Raw genomic sequence first — 18,539 nt, forward strand, 5'->3', positions numbered from 1 at the left:
ATCTGGCCTGGTTCCGGCTGGATCTTGGTTTGAAAAAATATCAGTATCAGAATTCAGATCTTAGATCACTAGGTAACTCAGGCTGCTGATATTTTTTATAATTTTGATTTATATCTAAAACAATGTTTGAACAACCAGTATAATGTTTTACCACAGATCTGTTTATTTAAAAACATAAAAATAAAGATGAAGGTATTAGCAAAATATCATATGCGTAAAACAGTTTTTTTTTTTGTTAGTATTTCAATTTTAATGTTTTCAAAATTCTTTTTTTAAGTTCCTTTAAGTTTACATTATACAACACAAAAATGTGGATCTGCCTAATTGGGTATTAACTTCTAGTATTTCTTATATATAAATGAGGTCACTGCAAAACAAAGTTGACCTACTTACCTTTTGTTCTCTTGTAGAGTCTAAATTCTTAAACATACTTTTTTTAAAAAACTTCAAATTTGTTTAAATTTTTTTCATTTTCTTTTTAAAATAATACAACAATATAAATTACTTTATAGAAGTACTGATAAATTTAAATACATTTCTGATAGAAACTTCACCTTATAATGTAGACTTTAACATATATTTTATGTATGTATAAAGTTTGATATATGCTTGTATAAATTTATTTTTATTTTTTATTGTTATATTTTTTTCATGAATGTTTTATGTTTTAAGTTTTAATAGTCTCATTTTAATAGAGTTTTACTAACTTTACTTACAATGTTATCAACTTATGTTGTTTAAGGGCATAAGGGAGTCTAACAGTATTTTTTACAAAAAATAATTTTTCTAATTTTATAATTTTCAAGACTCTTGAACTTTAAAAAGTTTACTAAAAGTCTATCTTATCCTTTATTTTTAAAGCAAAATAGTTTAATTTTTTAGGAAACTTATTATTTATTATCATAACAACTTGTAGGAAGCAGATTTTATTTAAAAACATTTTAAAAAATATAACTATAATAAATTTGTTTTAAATGTTTTCATAATTTTTTATGAAATAATTTTATTTTTACAAAAATTTTAAAATCTTTATCTACTACAGTTAAACTTCAGTTTTTGCGTTCAAAATACAACAAGTTGAACAACTTGAAACAAATTTTTGCATTAATCATTATTCCCAGTTGTTAATTAAATAAATAATTTATAATATAGTTAATTACGTACTTTGTTTGTTGTTTATTTTGTTTGATCCCAAGAAATTAAAACAAAAAAAAAAACTAGTTAGTTTCGTTTATAAGAAAATAAACACTGTCAATTCTTATTCAAATATTTTTTAATAAACGAAAGATATTTTTGAAGTGTTTGTAAAAACTCTTTATATAAAAGTTTATTTATTACCAGATTTTTTATTATCCTGCTTAACTAACATTTTCAAATATTTTTTTTTTATTTTTTAAACATCTGTTTAAGACATTTCAACGTTTTTTTTTGTATTCTTTAACTAAAAAAAAAATTATTTAAAGGTAATTAATAAAAAGCTCTTTGATTTAATTTTATTAATTTTCTTTTAAACTGCTTATACTAAGAGTAAAAGATATTTTAAACATTTTATAAATAGTTATTTTAAAAACATTTAACCTACTTAATAGAAACAATGTTGGTATTTATATATTCTGTATATGATAAAAATATTTATTTAGATAAGGTTATAAAAAGACAACAAACAGCAAGGGCGTGTCTAGACATTTTTAAAAGGGGGTTCAAATTTTTTTTTTCTTTATTTGCTGTTTAAGTAGGCATTTCTTAGGTATGGGCTGCCGGTTAAGTACGCATTGTGTGTATAACCCAAAAAAAAACTCTCTGTTTAAAGTTCTTTCTTCTGCTTAAGAAAAAAATCATATTAGTAGTAACTGGTAAATATTATATATATTTGTTTGTTATACTGTATTAATTTAAGATAAATTAAAACTAAACGAGCCAGAAAATGTTATGAACTTACAAATTTTATATCAAAATTCAAATAAGTTATTTAGAACAGTTATATTACATTAATTTGGAAAGAGAGTCAAATCTAATTTATATAAAAAATTAGTTGTAGTTGTAAAATGAATATATTCTTTAATTTACACAAAGAAATAGTGAATAAACATAACCTTTAGAATATCTTACTTTTTTCTGTAAACAATTATTTTTATAAAGTTTGTTTAAGTTAAACTATTTTATTAAACAATTTAGGTAAACTATTTATTGGTATTTTAATTTTATTATTTAAGTTATTTTATGTTCGTATATTTGTTGACCACAAAGTTGATTATTGATTTTTAGAATTATTTAAATCTATTTTTATAACAGTTTCCAGTATAATTTAATACTAAAATAAAAATATTTAATTAATTTATAAATAAAAATAAAAACATTTAATTAATTTATAAATAAAAAAGTGTATAATAACAACAAAGTTAATCAAAATAGTGGGAAGTTTTAAAATAGAGGGTTTTAAAAAATAATTAAATATAAAATAACAATTTTTTTTGAAATTTAGTGGTTTAAGTCAAGGTTTCAACCAATTGGCTTATAAAGTTTAATAAAATGAATTTTTAATTATCTATAAAAATAATCTTTTTTTAACTAAAGATATATTGTTGTAACTGTCATGATTTATACTAAAACTTTTAAAAAAGTTTCTAGAATATCTCATTGATATATATATATAGAATAGAACATAACACTATTCACAGGGTTGCCACTTTAACCAGAAAAACCTCGAAAAACCTGGAATTCGACAATTTATGCAAAATAATGTGGAAAAATCTGGACTTTGAATAATTTTGAAAAAAAATCTATAAAAACCTGGAATTTCTAACAAAAATTTCTAAACAAAACTGGATAAACCTGGAGTTTTTAAAATTTTCACACGTGTAGTAGTAAAATTTCGATCTGACTCAAAATATCTATCATATAAATTGAAAATTTTGTCATAATCAACATTTTTGTTTAATAAAAAATATATTTTAAGTAGCTTTACATTATGTTTTCAATTTTTTTAATTTATTTAATACAGTTTATTACCTTAGACTTAATTTAAACTAAAAATAGACCCAAAAATATGTACTTTTAAAAACCTGAAAGAAAATGGAAAACCTGGAAAAAATTTGGAAAAAACAAGTGATAACCCTGTATTTATTAAAACAATTTTTCTCTGATATAAATAAGTTATATATATAGTTTACACAGTTAAAAAGGATCTTACTTCTGCTAATATAACGACTTTAGAATGGAATATTCCGTCAAATCAGGAACAAACTTTTTCGCTATAAAACTTAATAAACTAACTTAGAAAAACTAACTTGAGAAATAAAAAATCAATAACAGTTGTTATGAAAGAAAAAGCTGGTAGACAGCTTGCCCTTTCATAAAAAATTTTCTGCTTCCCATTGCTTTTTTTTCAAGGTAAAGTTTTTAGTCAAAAAATTGGTCAGTTGGTTTTATTGCTGTGGTTTTAGTTATTAAAGTAGGTATTTTATTTTAATTTTGAAACAAGCAATTTACTATATGAAAACAATTAGGTTTATATAATAAGTTTACTTGAAAGGTTTATTGTTTGAGGTTTTTATATTTATACAGATAATACAGTGTATTAAAAATATTGTAGTTTAACTAAAAGAAACTTTATAAAAATAATTGTTTACAGAAAAAAGTAAGATATTCTAAAGGTTATGTTTATTCACTATTTCTTTGTGTAAATTAAAGAATATATTCATTTTACAACTACAACTAATTTTTTATATAAATTAGATTTGACTCTCTTTCCAAGTTAATGTAATTTAACTGTTCTAAATAACTGATTTGAATTTTGATATAAAATTTGTAAGTTCATAACATTTTCTGGCTCGTTTAGTTTTAATTTATCTAAAATTAATACAGTATATCAAATAAATATATATAATATTTACCAGTTACTACTAATATGCTTTTTTTCTTAAGCAGAAGAAAGAACTTTAAACAGAGAGTTTTTTTTTGGGTTATACACACAATGCGTACTTAACCGGCAGCCCATACCTAAGAAATGCCTACTTAAACAGCAAATAAAGAAAAAAAAAATTTGAACCCTTTTTTAAAAATGTCTAGACACGCCCTTGCTGTTTGTTGTCTTTTTATAACCTTATCTAAATAAATATTTTTATCATATACAGAATATATAAATACAAACATTGTTTCTATTAAGGAAGTTAAATGTTTTTAAAATAACTATTTATGAAATGTTTAAAATATCTTTTACTCTTAGTATAAGCAGTTTAAATAAAAATTAATAAAATTAAATCAAAGAGCTTTTTATTAATTACCTTTAAATAATTTTTTTTTAGTTAAAGAATACAAAAAAAAACGTTGGAATGTCTTAAACAGATGTTTAAAAAATAAAAAAAAAATATTTGAAAATGATAGTTAAGCAGGATAATAAAAAATCTGGTAATAAATAAACTTTTATATAAAGAGTTTTTACAGACACTTCAAAAATATCTTTCGTTTGTTAAAAAATATTTGAATAAGAATTGACAGTGTTTATTTTCTTATAAACGAAACTAACTAGTTATTTTTTTTGTTTTAATTTCTTGGAATCAAACAAAATAAATAACAAACAAAGTACGTAATTAACTATAGTATAAAATATTTATTAAATTAACAACTGGGTATAAGGAGTATTGCAAAATTTTGTTTCAAGTTGTTCAACTTGTTGTATTTTGAACGCAAAAACTGAAGTTTAACTGTAGTAGATAAAGATTTTAAAATTTTTGTAAAAATAAAATAATTTCATAAAAAATTATGAAAACATTTAAAACAAATTTATTATAGTTATTTTTTTTAAAATGTTTTTAAATAAAATCTGCTTCCTACAAGTTGTTATGATAATAAAAAATAAGTTTCCTGAAAATTTAAACTATTTTGCTTTAAAAATAAAGGATAAGATAGACTTTTAGTAAACTTTTTAAAGTTTAAGAGTCTTGAAAATTATAAAATTAGAAAAATTATTTTTAGTAAAAAATACTGTTAGACTCCCTTATGCCCTTAAACAACATAAGTTGATAACATTGTAAGTAAAGTTTGTAAAACTCTATTAAAATGAAACTATTAAAACTTAAAACATAAAACATTTATGAAAAAAATATAACAATAAAAAATAAAAATAAATTTATACAAGCATACATCAAACTTTATACATACATAAAATATATGTTAAAGTCTACATTATAAGGTGAAGTTTCTATCAGAAATGTATTCAAATTTATCAGTACTTCTATAAAGTAATTTATATTGTTATATTATTTTAAAAAGAAAATGATAAAAATTTAAACAAATTTGAAGTTTTTCAAAAAAAGTATGTTTAAGAATTTAGACTCTACAAGAGAACAAAAGGTAAGTAGATCAACTTTGTTTTGCAGTGATCTCATTTATATTTAAGAAATACTAGAAGTTAATACCCAATTAGGCAGATCCACATTTTTTTGTTGTATAATGTAAACTTAAAGGAACTTAAAAAAAGAATTTTGAAAACATTAAAATTGAAATACTAACAAAAAAAAAACTGTTTTAAGCATATGATATTTTGCTAATACCTTCATCTTTATTTTTTTAAATAAACAGATCTGTGGTAAAACATTATACTGGTTGTTCAAACATTGTTTTAGATATAAATCAAAATTATAAAAATATCAGCGGCCTGAGTTACCTAGTGATCTAAGATCTGAATTCTGATACTGATATTTTTTCAAACTGAGATCCAGCCGGAACCAGGCCAGATTTTTATTGTAAACTGAGATCTGACTAGGTCCTAAAAAGTTAATGATTAATAAAATTTCAATAGAGAAATGGAATTATAAAATTTAATTATAATAATTTTTTCATGAATATTACCTAATAGTATATATTTAAAACTTTCAAAGAAGAGTCAATGTTATATTTTGTAAAAAAATCAGACTCCCTGTTGCAGTAAAAAATTTAATAAACTGGTTAGTATTAATTAGTTTGGTCGTAAGCTTCTTAATTTTTTTTTTCAAACTGTTAAAATAGGATCTTTTCCACTAATGCATGAATCACTTCCTAAAAATACGAGGTCAATTTATTAGAAAACTAAGAAGAAGATAGAATTGTAGCATTTTTTTAATTTAAAGGAAATCACCAATGAAAAATTGTTCTTCTATATTTTATTTGAAACTTTTTATACAAAAGTTAATTAGCAACTTTTTATTTTTTGAAAATAAATTGTTTTATAGTATATGATTTTAGCTTTCATAAATATATTTAAATCAAATTAAAAAATTGATAAGGGTTTAAAGAGCATAAAAGTGGTTACAGATTAATTAAAAAAAATTAGTACTCCCCTTGAACTCAAAAAGTTTAAAGTCAAAGTTTTTTATTACTTTAAAAATTGTTTAAAAACATTAGTAAAGGAATCACATTAGCTCTGCTGATATAAGGCAGGGCTAATTGAAATTACCTAACTGAAATTTTTATAAAAGTAATTATAATGTTTCAGTGTTTCTACCTTAGTTTGACTTTTCCTAATAGAAAATATATTTTTGTAGTAAAAACAGAAACAATGTGGCCACTGGGTTTTAGAAACGTTCGAGAAAATACATGGTTATTGTGCATTATTAATTTTATTTTTATTTTCATATTTTTAATATATCGTAAAGTACCTAGGGAAGAGATAATGTAAAAAATAAATATGAATTTTAATAATTCACTAAAAATCAATCTCCTCCATCTGTTATATAGCAATATATTTCAAATGACTTTATAAAGGCAAATTTAAATAGTATGAGCAAAGAAACAAACAAACTGTTGTTCAGGCAATTATAGGGAGGGGTCAATGAACTTTGTAAAGAGAATTTAATACTAGGTGGTAAATGAAAACCTAAGTATTAACTATAAGTCAGTTTAGATATTATACATGGTGCTTTTACATTTTTATGACTATTTGTTGTATTTTTGTGGTTGCTCTTGTAGAGAGGGAAACAAGAAAAATGTGAATGTACATGATCATAAAAATCGAAATCTAGAGAGGATACAGTGTGAAGCCCAAGATAGACAATGGTTTCTTTGGTCAATATTGGCAGTAATAGGTTAAAAAAGAGTGCCTACCGTGTTTTTACTTAAAAAAATATTAAAGAAAAATATATAATTAGTATATAAATACGTTTTAAATTTGTGGTTTTTATTCTTTCATTATTACTTTCAAGTTAGCTCAAAGTATTAGTTACAAGTAAATGGTGTGCAGCTCGATGACGAAAAAGTCTTTCTTCACACCAACTAATTCCTTAGTTGTGACCATTCACTCTTTTTTTTTTTTGAATAAACACAAAAATTGATATTTTTGCAGAATAGTTTACAAATAAAATTGTGCAATTTATCACTATAAATAATAAAAGTTTTTTCCAATAAAAAAATCTTATGATATATACTTAAAGCTTTTTAAAAGGGATATATATTAATTGAGTATCTTGTATAAACAGTGAATATTTTAATAAACAAATGAATTTAAAATACTATAATATACATATGATTATCACATAGTTAGATTAGGCTAACATCAATTTTATTTATTTATGTGATGTTAACTGCGTTACCATTTCTACTGTTTAAAAATTCAAAAATTATGAGATTTTATTGTTTCACTCAAAAGTTTTTATGTTATATAAGACTGTTTAGCTGTTAGCATCAATTTATACGGTTAAATGATTTTACCTTATTAAATAAAACTATGTTGCATATTTGCTTAGTCAGCAAAATTAAGGGGATTTTAAAACAAATTTGGAAAAAATTGATCACATCCAAATAAAAAGTAAGTCACTATTTTTACTTCAAACTAAATCTTGTATTTTTTCAATGTTCTTATTACTCTAAATGATGCCTAAAGTATTGTTTATCTATCTCTTGATATAACTCTCTCTTTTTGCTTTGTTTCTCTTCTCTCAAATTTGAAAAAAAGCTACAATAAACCAATTTGCCCACAAATTCTCCCATACACCACAACCGACGCGTATATAAGCAAGGTTTGGGTAAAAAAATAATAAGGTAGTTATCCAATGCCACACATATCTGATGATGCAGCATTGGCTTGCTACCTTCTTTTATTTGTTATTTATCTGCAAAAAGTGATTTATAAAGTTAATCATTTTGAATGTCATCAAAAACACAATGTAACAATAAGGAATTAGCATCTCAATAATCAAAAGGCTTTTTAGTACAATAGGTTCTAGGACAAATTTTGAACGTTATTTTTCATTGTTTAATAAACAATAATACTACTTATAAACTGTAACTTATAATACTTAAAATAACAGGTAGTTTTTAAGCAAATAGTTCTTAATATTTAAACAAAGCAAACATTTTAATTTATAAATTTAAACTTCAGGCTTATCTATAATTATAACCTGCATAAATTACTTGACTTTTTTCTTTCTTTTCCAACATATTTTATCAATTTTCGTCAGGGAAATCATAATTGAAACAACAAACTATAGTAATAGACAAACAATATATTTTACAAAGAAATACTAACTTATATTGAATGGTTTTATAATTTTTTTGTCTTTCTAATGGAACTAAATTGTAAAAATCTTGATTAAAAAAAGAAAATTAGAAAAACAATAACTTACTCAAAAATAGCCAGTTATGTCAATAGTTTCCTTAGAATAGAGTTTGGCAACGTTTTTCAATCAACGCACCTAATCCGGTAGTTTAATTAGTTATTACTGGATCCAGTGTCCGGATCATGTCAAATAATGACTTTTTAGATCCGAATCCGACTGGATACTAATTTTAAGTCGAGATCCGGATCCAGTCGGATTCTATTTAAAATATAGGATTTTGATTCGGTCGGAATATAGTTATATTGATTGAATGGATCACTTTTGTTGAATATTTAAAGTTCACAAATCTTTCTTAAGTCTGACAACTTAAGATATTTATTGAGACATGTCAGATGTTAAAACAATGTTTATGAAGATAAATGACATTGTAATTGACAAAAGTACGTATGTAAAACATCGTACCTAAAAAACAATTAGCTTGGGGTAATTTGACAAAACGAAATTCCACTTAAAAAGAACAACACAAAGTATTAGGACAAAAATGTTTATTTATTAGAACGCAGTAATTTACAAAGTCATTTTTTAGCATATTTTTGAAGTCAAGTTCTTACAGTTTTTATGTGTAAAAATATGATTTAAAGTGGTATAAAAACTTTCTAATATTGACCCTTTGAGGGTCTGTCACCTTGCTTGCAGGCCGTTCATTTTCATTTGCGGGCCGGATTCCATTAAAGTTTAAAAATCGGTTGGAGGCCGGTCATTTTCACTCTGCGGGCCGGATCCGGTCCGCAGGCCGTATGTTGCCCATCCTACCTTAGAAAATGCCTCTGCATTGTCAGCTTCGTAGGAGTCCAGATCAGTAGTAGCCTCAGAGCAACTTATTTCAGACCGACTGCGGCCCGCAGTCATGTAAACTTGGTCTGCCGAACAACACATTATTAAGTCGATTTTTTTTTGCTTAACGATGTAATGAAACTGTTTTACTCTTACGTCACTCATTAGAAAACGTTTTTAAAAACCTATTTAAAATTTACTTCTTAGGCTTTAAAGTTTAAAAAGACAGATAGGCTTTCTTGTAGTGTTTTTCTCAGTTTAGACAATGATTTTTTTATATTTAGAATCACTGGTAAAGTAAATATAAGTTTTAGTATGTTATTTATGTAACTAGTTTTTAATGAATTAGCTAGATGAGAGTGTTTTTTATTTTGTAAAAGTAACTAATATTGATGAACTAAAAATAGATATTTTGGAAACTTAGGTGTATTGTTTTGCATGTAATTTATACTAAGTTTTTATAAAAGATATATCCATTATGTATTACATTTCAATGTACATAGACACATTTAAAACATCATAAGTAGTGGAAAAATTTCTGATTTTTGATTTTTTTTTTGTTTGCATACTTTTTGTATAAGTTTTCTGTGTATTTTTCTTCAATTCTTAAGAACAACAAGATGCTTATAAATACATTTTCAGTTAACTTTAATAGAGGTAAACACAATATAAACATTCTATGTGCAAAGCTAGATGATTTAAAAAAACCTTCATCTTTAGCGGAAGTAGATTTAATAAAAACCACCTCAATGCAATCTTTATGGGACCTTAATAATGCGCCTTTAGATTTAGGAAGCGGGATTATTTTGCATGTGAAAATTATCACAAAAACACTTGTGTCCTATCTACAACAACTAAAAGAAAGTTTTATTATGGCACCAGTAGCAAAGCTTGGTACTTTTTATTAGGGGGTTGTTCAAAATTTACTGATATACAAGATTTTCCTAAATTGAAACTGTTGTTATAAGATATATAAAAGTCTTATTTTATGTACTGAATTCAAGATAGTTTTACTATCAAAAGAAGTTTAAGTTGCTGTTTTAACAATATTCCTATTTATTTTAAACTTTTGCATTTTTAAATAACTATAGGTTATATTTTTATTTTGGTATTCGATTATAGTTATCTGTACTTGCACAAATATAAACCACCTAACATAAAATTGAAACTTTGTAAATTTTTATGGACTACTATTCTTTTACAGAAAAACTAGAATCTTATGCTAATAACTAGGAAAACATTACTAAAGTTATTAAAACCTTGTATAGTTTTATTTTCATAAAACACGTAAACATTTCAGTAAGATAAACAACAAAATAGTTTATACAGACTAAGCAAGAAAACTTTAAAACAAACTACAGATAATAACACATAATGACAAAAATGTTTCTTTAAAAAATGTAGTTTAATTTTTCAAAAAATCAAAACGATTCTCAATACAAACAAAAAATAACGCAGAGTTTAGTCAGAGTTTGATTTTATTAGAAAAAGATAACAAATACAGCGAAATCTATTTGTATTTCACTAAATGCAAACCAAGTAAATATAAAGTGTATATTTCATTTTATATAAAAATTTTAATTTGTTTTATACATAAACTTTTAAATCGAACAAAAATAAAAAAGAAACTTGGTAGATATAGCTTTTTATACGAAGAATAAACCACTGAATTAAAATATATATGATAGTTTACTGATAGTAGACATGCAAAACTAATATATTTTAGACAAACTGAAAAATAAAAGAAATAGTACTGAAAAAATATTAAAAAATATTTTCAAACCAAAAGAAAAACGTTTAAAGGAAGAAATTTTGAAATTTTAACAGAAGAAATTCAAGAACCTAGTTTTAAAAGTCCTTTACTACTTGAATACGCAATTTTTTTAGCTTTTTTAATCTATAAATTTGTATAGTTATAAATTAAATAATGTTTCATTAAACGAACAAACAATAATAGTTTTTAGTAGAACACATTTTTTACCATTCAAAGTTTAGACTGCATTCCTTAGTAATAGAAACATCTTATGTTGGTCTGTAATTTTTAAACTTGACAATTATTTCTCGACAATTATCATTTCTTTGTTTTAATTCTCGACGATCTCTACAATATCGCTGGTATTATTTTTTACGTTTGATTTATCAAAAATCTTAATTATAATTAAGAAAAAAAAACATTTTCTTAAAACTATAATAATTCTTTTTAAAACAAAAAATATTAATTTAACTTGAACATATCTAGGTTGCTATTCTCTAAGACAAAAAAATTGTTTTTAGGTAATTATAAACCTTCCTAAGTGACCTTAAAAGTCCTAAGCACAACAAATTTTTACAAAGCTTTGAAAAATTTCTAGTTAATTAGTATTTAAAAATTCACTATTTTAAAAACCCAGAACAAAATTGGGCAAAAAATAAAAACAAATTCAACTGACTCGACTAAATCCTATTCAGACTCTACTAAAAAGCTGTCATGAGTTTTTAAAATTTCTAAAACTATCCTGAGTTTTTTTATAAAAAAAAAACTCTGATTAAGAATGAGTTAAAATAAATTTCATTATATTTTGAGCTTTCTGAGAATCTTAAGTGTACGGCAACTTTGAGATAGAACCAGCTTTTTAAAAATTTCTGATACAACACAAAAGTATATAAAGCAGAGAAATAAAAGTCAAATTTTTTAGAGCTTCTTAATACGACAAAAAAATCTAGTTTTTCCTTATTTTTACTTATTTAAATTTTTCAAAATAACTAGTTTTTAGAATTAAAACTTTTAATAATAACTTTTTTAAAGCCTATGGTATTAATTAAAATAAGTATTTTTTTCAGTTAAATACTACTTGAAATAAAATAAAATATGTTTTCTACAAACTATTTAAAATTTAATTACAGTACACTACCGCTTAAGTACGCAAATTGAACCCGACCAAAAAGTGCGTACTTAGCACGGGTAGTGCGTACTTTTTGACGATATAGTATAATATGAAATTTAGTTGTTTGTTTTCTTTCTTACAACTAGCCACCAAATATTTATGCCAAATAAACAAGTCATTTGTTTTAAATAACATTTAAAACATAATTCTAATTTGCAAATTTTTTTAATAGATTTTAAAATGATTTAGGCAAAAAAACTGGAATTTCTTGAAGTTCTAGTATAACATCCTTTACTTTGTCTTTCTGGATAAGTGCGTACTTAAGGCGTGATGCGTACCAAAAAAAAGCGTACTTAAGCGGTAGTATACTGTAATACATAATTTTCATTTTCCTTTATTTAAATATATATTTAAAAAAGAATTCAGAGACCCTTTATTTGTAACAGAGGACTTTAATAACCTAATACTTATTTATTTATGAAAAAAGTGTTTTATTTTAGTATAAACTTGCTAAAAAAATTTATACTTTATTTAGTTGTTTAATACTAGTTACATAAAATATAAACAAGCTAACCTATAAAAGTAAACTGTCTAAGGTAATATTTCTAAAAAATCTAATTGAAAAATCTGGCAAAATAGTTTTCTACAAAAACTTATAAACTATTTAAGTGTACTGGATATTAGAATTACTCATTCGTATTTTTATATTTTTTAAGTAACAAGAAACTACTATTACTAAAAGTTTTAAGCTCATAAATCTTAACTCAGTCTTTTTTTTCTAGTGAGGTTAACATTGTACTGATTGTTAATTTGTTTATTATGTTTAGAAACAATAATATTATTGTTTTTTTTTTCTTGTTATTTAATTTATTAAATTTTATGATTACGTTTTTTAATTTATTGTATGTTTGTGTTAATAATTCATTTATTTATAATTTAAAACTAGTTATTAACGCTTAAACTTGTTTATTCTTATATTATTATCATAGTAAAATATGTTTTGCTAAATGGTATATTACAAAATGTTACCAATACTTTTTAAAATAATCAATCTTAACTGATATACTACTGCGGTGAACTATAAAACCTGCGTCTTTTCCAACAACTTAACATTATGTGTTTCAACTTAAGAAAATAATGGAATAAAAGAAATATGATCAGTTTTTACCAAATATACCCTAATTTGAAAAACTTTTTTTTTTATTTTAAAAGCAGGGATTAAATATGAAATAAAGAATGCAATAGAAAAGAATAATAACCATAAGGTCGTAAACCACACGAAAGAGGGTAAATAAGCTTAAGAAAAACAAATATCACAATATATAATATAACTATCGTAATAAATTTAATAAATTCTGTAGATTCTTTTGTTAACTTTAAATAATCTAATAGTATAATTATTTATTAAAATGTTATTTAATGAGTTACAGCAAATTTTTTTATTAGCTACTTATGTTTATCTTTTTTAGTATAAATCAAAATGTTATTTATACCTTTATTTTTAAAACGCACTGTTATGAAGTAAAAATATACTTTTTTAGTATGTTAAAAAATGTAAATAAAATAAATACAAGTTTTTAGTAGTGATAATGATCTTACAAATATAGTTTAAAATAGTTACAAGTAGAAAGTTTCAAAAGTAAATAATTAAAAATTACGATTTAAAAATATAAAAACATCGATAACATATGTTATGTTAAATAAGGTGGATTTATCATATTGTGTATAGCAGATTGCAAATTAATTAATTAGATTAGCAGGAAACATGACAGCTTAATTTCTTATATAAAACAAACATAAAAATCAGAAAAATATAATTTTGTCAACCAAGTAAAGTTTTAAAGTTTACGATAGTTAGAAAAGAAAACTTAATTAAAAAGAAAGTTAAAAATATTAATGTATATGTAACAAAAAAACATATATTACAATTTATAATTTTTTGTAACTTAAGCTTTACTTATTTTTACTTAAAATAAAAAATTTTATAGTCTGTTTATTGTCTTTTTATAACCTTATCTAAATATCAAAATGAATATATTTATTATACACAGAGTATATAAATACAAACATTGTAACTATTAAGTAAATTAATTATTTAGAAAAAAAAATGTTTATGGTATATTTAAAATATCTTTAACTCTTAGTATAATCAATTAAAAAAAAATCATTAAAATCAAATTAAACAGTTTTTTTGTTAAAAACCTTTAAAAAAACAATTTTTCAGTTAAAGGTAACAAAAAAAAACGATGGATATCTTAAACAGATGTTTGTGAAGAAAAAAAAACATTTAAAAATGTTAGTTGAGCAGGATAATATAAAATCTTGTAATATATAAGCTTTTAGAAAAAAAGTTTTTACAAACACTTTGAAAATATCTTCCGTTTATTAAAAATTTTTTGAATAAGAATTGACGATGTTTTTTTTATAATAAACGAAATTAACTGTAAGTTATCTTGTTTGTTGTAATTTTTGGATTAAAAAAAGTAAATAACAAACAAAGTATGTAGTTAACTATATTATAAAATATTTATTAAATTAACAACTGGGAATAAGGAGTTATGCAAAAATTTGTTTCAAGTTGTTCAATTTGTTGTATTTTGACGCAAAAATTTAAGTTTAACTGTAATAGATATAGATGTTTAAGTTTTTGTAAAAAAAAACTATTTCATAAAAAGTTATCAAAAGGTTTTTTTTTAAATTTATTTTAGTCATAATTTTTTTAATGTAGTTATTATTAAATCTGCTTCCTACAAGTTGTTTATGATAATGAAAAATAAGTTTCATGAAAATTTAAACTATTTTGCTTAAAAAATAAAAGAGAAGATAGACTTTTAGTAAACTTTTTAAAATTCGATAGTTTAGTTCTTGAAAAATTTCAAAATTAGAAAAATCGTTTTTTGTAGAAAAAACTGTTAGACTCCCTTATGCCCTCAAACATCATTGTAAGTTGATAACATTGTAAGTAAATTTAGTAAAACTCTATTAAAACTAAAATATTAAAATTTAAAACATAAAACATTAATAAAAAAACATATCAATAAAAAATAAAAATAAATTTATACAAGCATATATCAAACTTCATACACACATAAAATATATGTTGAAGTATACCTTTTAAGGTGAAGTTTCTATCAGAAATGTATTTAAACTTAAAATTTATCAATACTTCTATAAAGTAATTTATATTGTTATATTATTTTAAAAAGATAATGAAAAAAATTTAAGCAAATCTGAAGTTTTTCAAAAAAAGTATGTTTAAGAATTTAGACTCTACAATAGAATAAAAGGTAAGTAGGTCCACTTTTTATGTAGTGATCTCATTTATATATAAGAGTTACAAGAAGTTCATTCCCAATTAGGCAGATCCACATTTTTTGTTGTATAATGTAAGCTCAAAGGAACCTTTTTGAAATTTCGAAAACATTTAAATTGAAAAATTAACAAAAAACAACTGTTTTACACATATGATGTTTTGCTATTACCTTCATCTTTATTTTTATCTTTTTAAATAAACAGATCTGTGGTATAAAATTGTACTGGTTGTTCAAACATTGTTTTAGTTATAAATCAAGGATATAAATAATATCAGCAGCCTAAGTTACCTAGTAATCTAAAATCTGAATTCTAATACTGATATTTTTTCAAAATAAGATCCAGCCGGAACCGGATCCAATTTTTTTTTGTAAACTTAAATCTGACTAGGTCCTAAAAATATTATGATTCATATAATTTTAATAGACAAATGAAAATTATAAAATTTTATTATAATAATTTTATAAATAAATATTATCTTATGGTATATATTTAAAACTATTAAAGAAGAGTCAACATTATGTTTAAAAAAAAAAATCAGACTCCCTGTGGTCTTTAATAATTAAATAAATTGGTTAGTAATAAATAGTTTGGTCAAAAGCGTCTTTTTTATTTTTTCAAACTGTTAAAAAAGAAATTTTTTACTAATGCATGAATCACTTTCTGAAATTACGAGGTCAATTTATTAGAAAACTAAGAAGAAGATAGAATTTTAGCATTTTTTTTTATTTTAGAGGCAATTACCAATGACAAATTGTTCTTCTATATTTTCTATGAAACTTTTTATACAAAAGTTAATTAGCAACTTTTTATTCTTTGAAAATTATATTAAGGTAATTATTTATCTTATAGTGTATGATTTTAGTTTTTATAAATATATTTAGATCTAATTAAAAAAACTTATAAAGGATTTCAAAAGCATAAAAGTGGTTTTAGATTCATAAAAAAACTTAGTACTCCCCTTGCACTCAAAAAGTTAAAAATCCAAGTTTTTTATTATTCTAAAAATTGTTTAAAAAAAATCAGTAATGGAAATTACTGATATAAGGAAAGGCTAATTGAAATTACTTAACTGAAATTTTTATAAAACTAATGATAATGTTTAAGTTTTACCATTTTAGTTTGACTTATCCTAATAAAATATATAGTTTTGTAGTAAAAACAGAAGCAATGTGGCCATTAAGTTTTAGAAATGTTTGATGAAATACATATTTATTAAGATTAATTTTATATTTATTTATTTATTTGTAATTTAATGTAAAATACTAAGGGGAGAGAGTATGTAAAAAAAAAAAATATTTTTTATAATTCACTAAAAACCAATCTCCTCCATCTGTAATATAGCAATATACTTCAAATGACTTTATAAAGGCAAAGTTTATATAGTATGAGCAAAGAAATAGACAAACTGTTACAAAGGTTATTAAAGGGAGGGGTCAAAAAACTTTGTAAAGAAAACTTAATACTAGGTGTTAAATAAAAACCTAAGTATTAACTATAAGTCAATTTACATATTATACATGGTGCTTTTACATTTTTATGACTTATTGTTGCATTTTTGTGGTTGCTCTTGTAGATAGGGAAACAAGAAAAATGTGAATGTACATGATCATAAAACTCGAAATCTAGGGGAGGATACAGTGTGATTTCTATGATCAATAGTGGCAGTAATGGGTTAAAAAAGAGTGCCTACCGTATTTAAACTTAAAAAAAAAATAAAGAAAAACTTCTAATGAGTATATAAATATGTTTTAAATTTGTGGTTTTTATTCTTTCATTATTACTTTTAAGTTAGCTCAAAGTATTAGTTACAAGTAAATGGTGTGCAGCTCGATGACGAAAAGGTCTTTCTTCACACCAATTAATACCTTAGTTGTGACTTCACTATTTTATTTTTTTAATAAACACAAAAATTGATATTTTTGCATAATAGAGTACAAATAAAACTAATTAATTTATCACTATAAATAATTAAAGTTTTTTCCAATACAAAAATATCATGGTATATACTAAAAGCTATTTAAAAGGGATATATAATAATTGAATATCTTGTATAAATAGTGAATACTTCAATAAACAAATGGACTTAAAACACTAGGATAAAGTTATTGTTATAGGAAAATTTATTAATTTTTCAAAAAACATATAACTTTAATGTCAATTATTTTCCTTATCTTAAAAGCTATTTAAAAATTTTTTTTTATATTATAGAGAACGCACCTTTGCCTTTAATTTAAAAAAAAATTATTTAATTTCGGGTTGTAATTATTTCATGGGGTCCCTCCAAAAATAAAGGTTTTTTTCTCGTTTTTTTTCATCAAATGGTATTAGAACCAAAAATAAACATTTTTTAATTTTTTTTGATTTCCCTTAGTTTGCATGTTATTAAAACTCTTAAATAGTTATTTTATAAATAATGTTAATATCTTTTACGATTTGGAACAAAATCAAAATGTAGTATATTACACTATCATTTGCCTTGGCCATTTCCTAGATAAAAAATTGATAAAAGGAAAAAAAAAGTTAATAAGAATGTGAATATACAACAAATTTAATTAAATTATTTTATTTTAATTAAGTTTGATGTAATTCGCATTCTTATTAACTTTTTTTTTTCCTTTTATCAATTTTTTATCTAGGAAATGGCCAAGGCAAATGATAGTGTAATATACTACATTTTGATCTTGGGCCAAATCGTAAAAGATATTAATATTATTTATAAAATAACTATTTAAGAGTTTTAATAACATGCAAACTAAGGAAAATCAAAAAAAAAATTAAAAAAAAATATTTATTTTTAGTTCTAATACCATTTGATGAAAAAAAACGAAAAAAAACCTTTATTTTTTGAGGGACCCCATGAAATAATTCCAACCCCAAATTAAATAATTTTTTTTTTAAATTAAAGGCAAAGGTGCGTTCTCTATAATATAAAAAAATTTTTTAGATAGCTTTTAGATAAGGAAAATAATTGACATTAAAGTTTTATGTTTTTTGA

This window comes from Thalia democratica, chromosome 4 (genome assembly GCF_965202585.1).
Source record: "Thalia democratica chromosome 4, ktThaDemo2.hap1.1, whole genome shotgun sequence".
In the NCBI taxonomy this organism is placed as follows: domain Eukaryota; kingdom Metazoa; phylum Chordata; class Thaliacea; order Salpida; family Salpidae; genus Thalia; species Thalia democratica.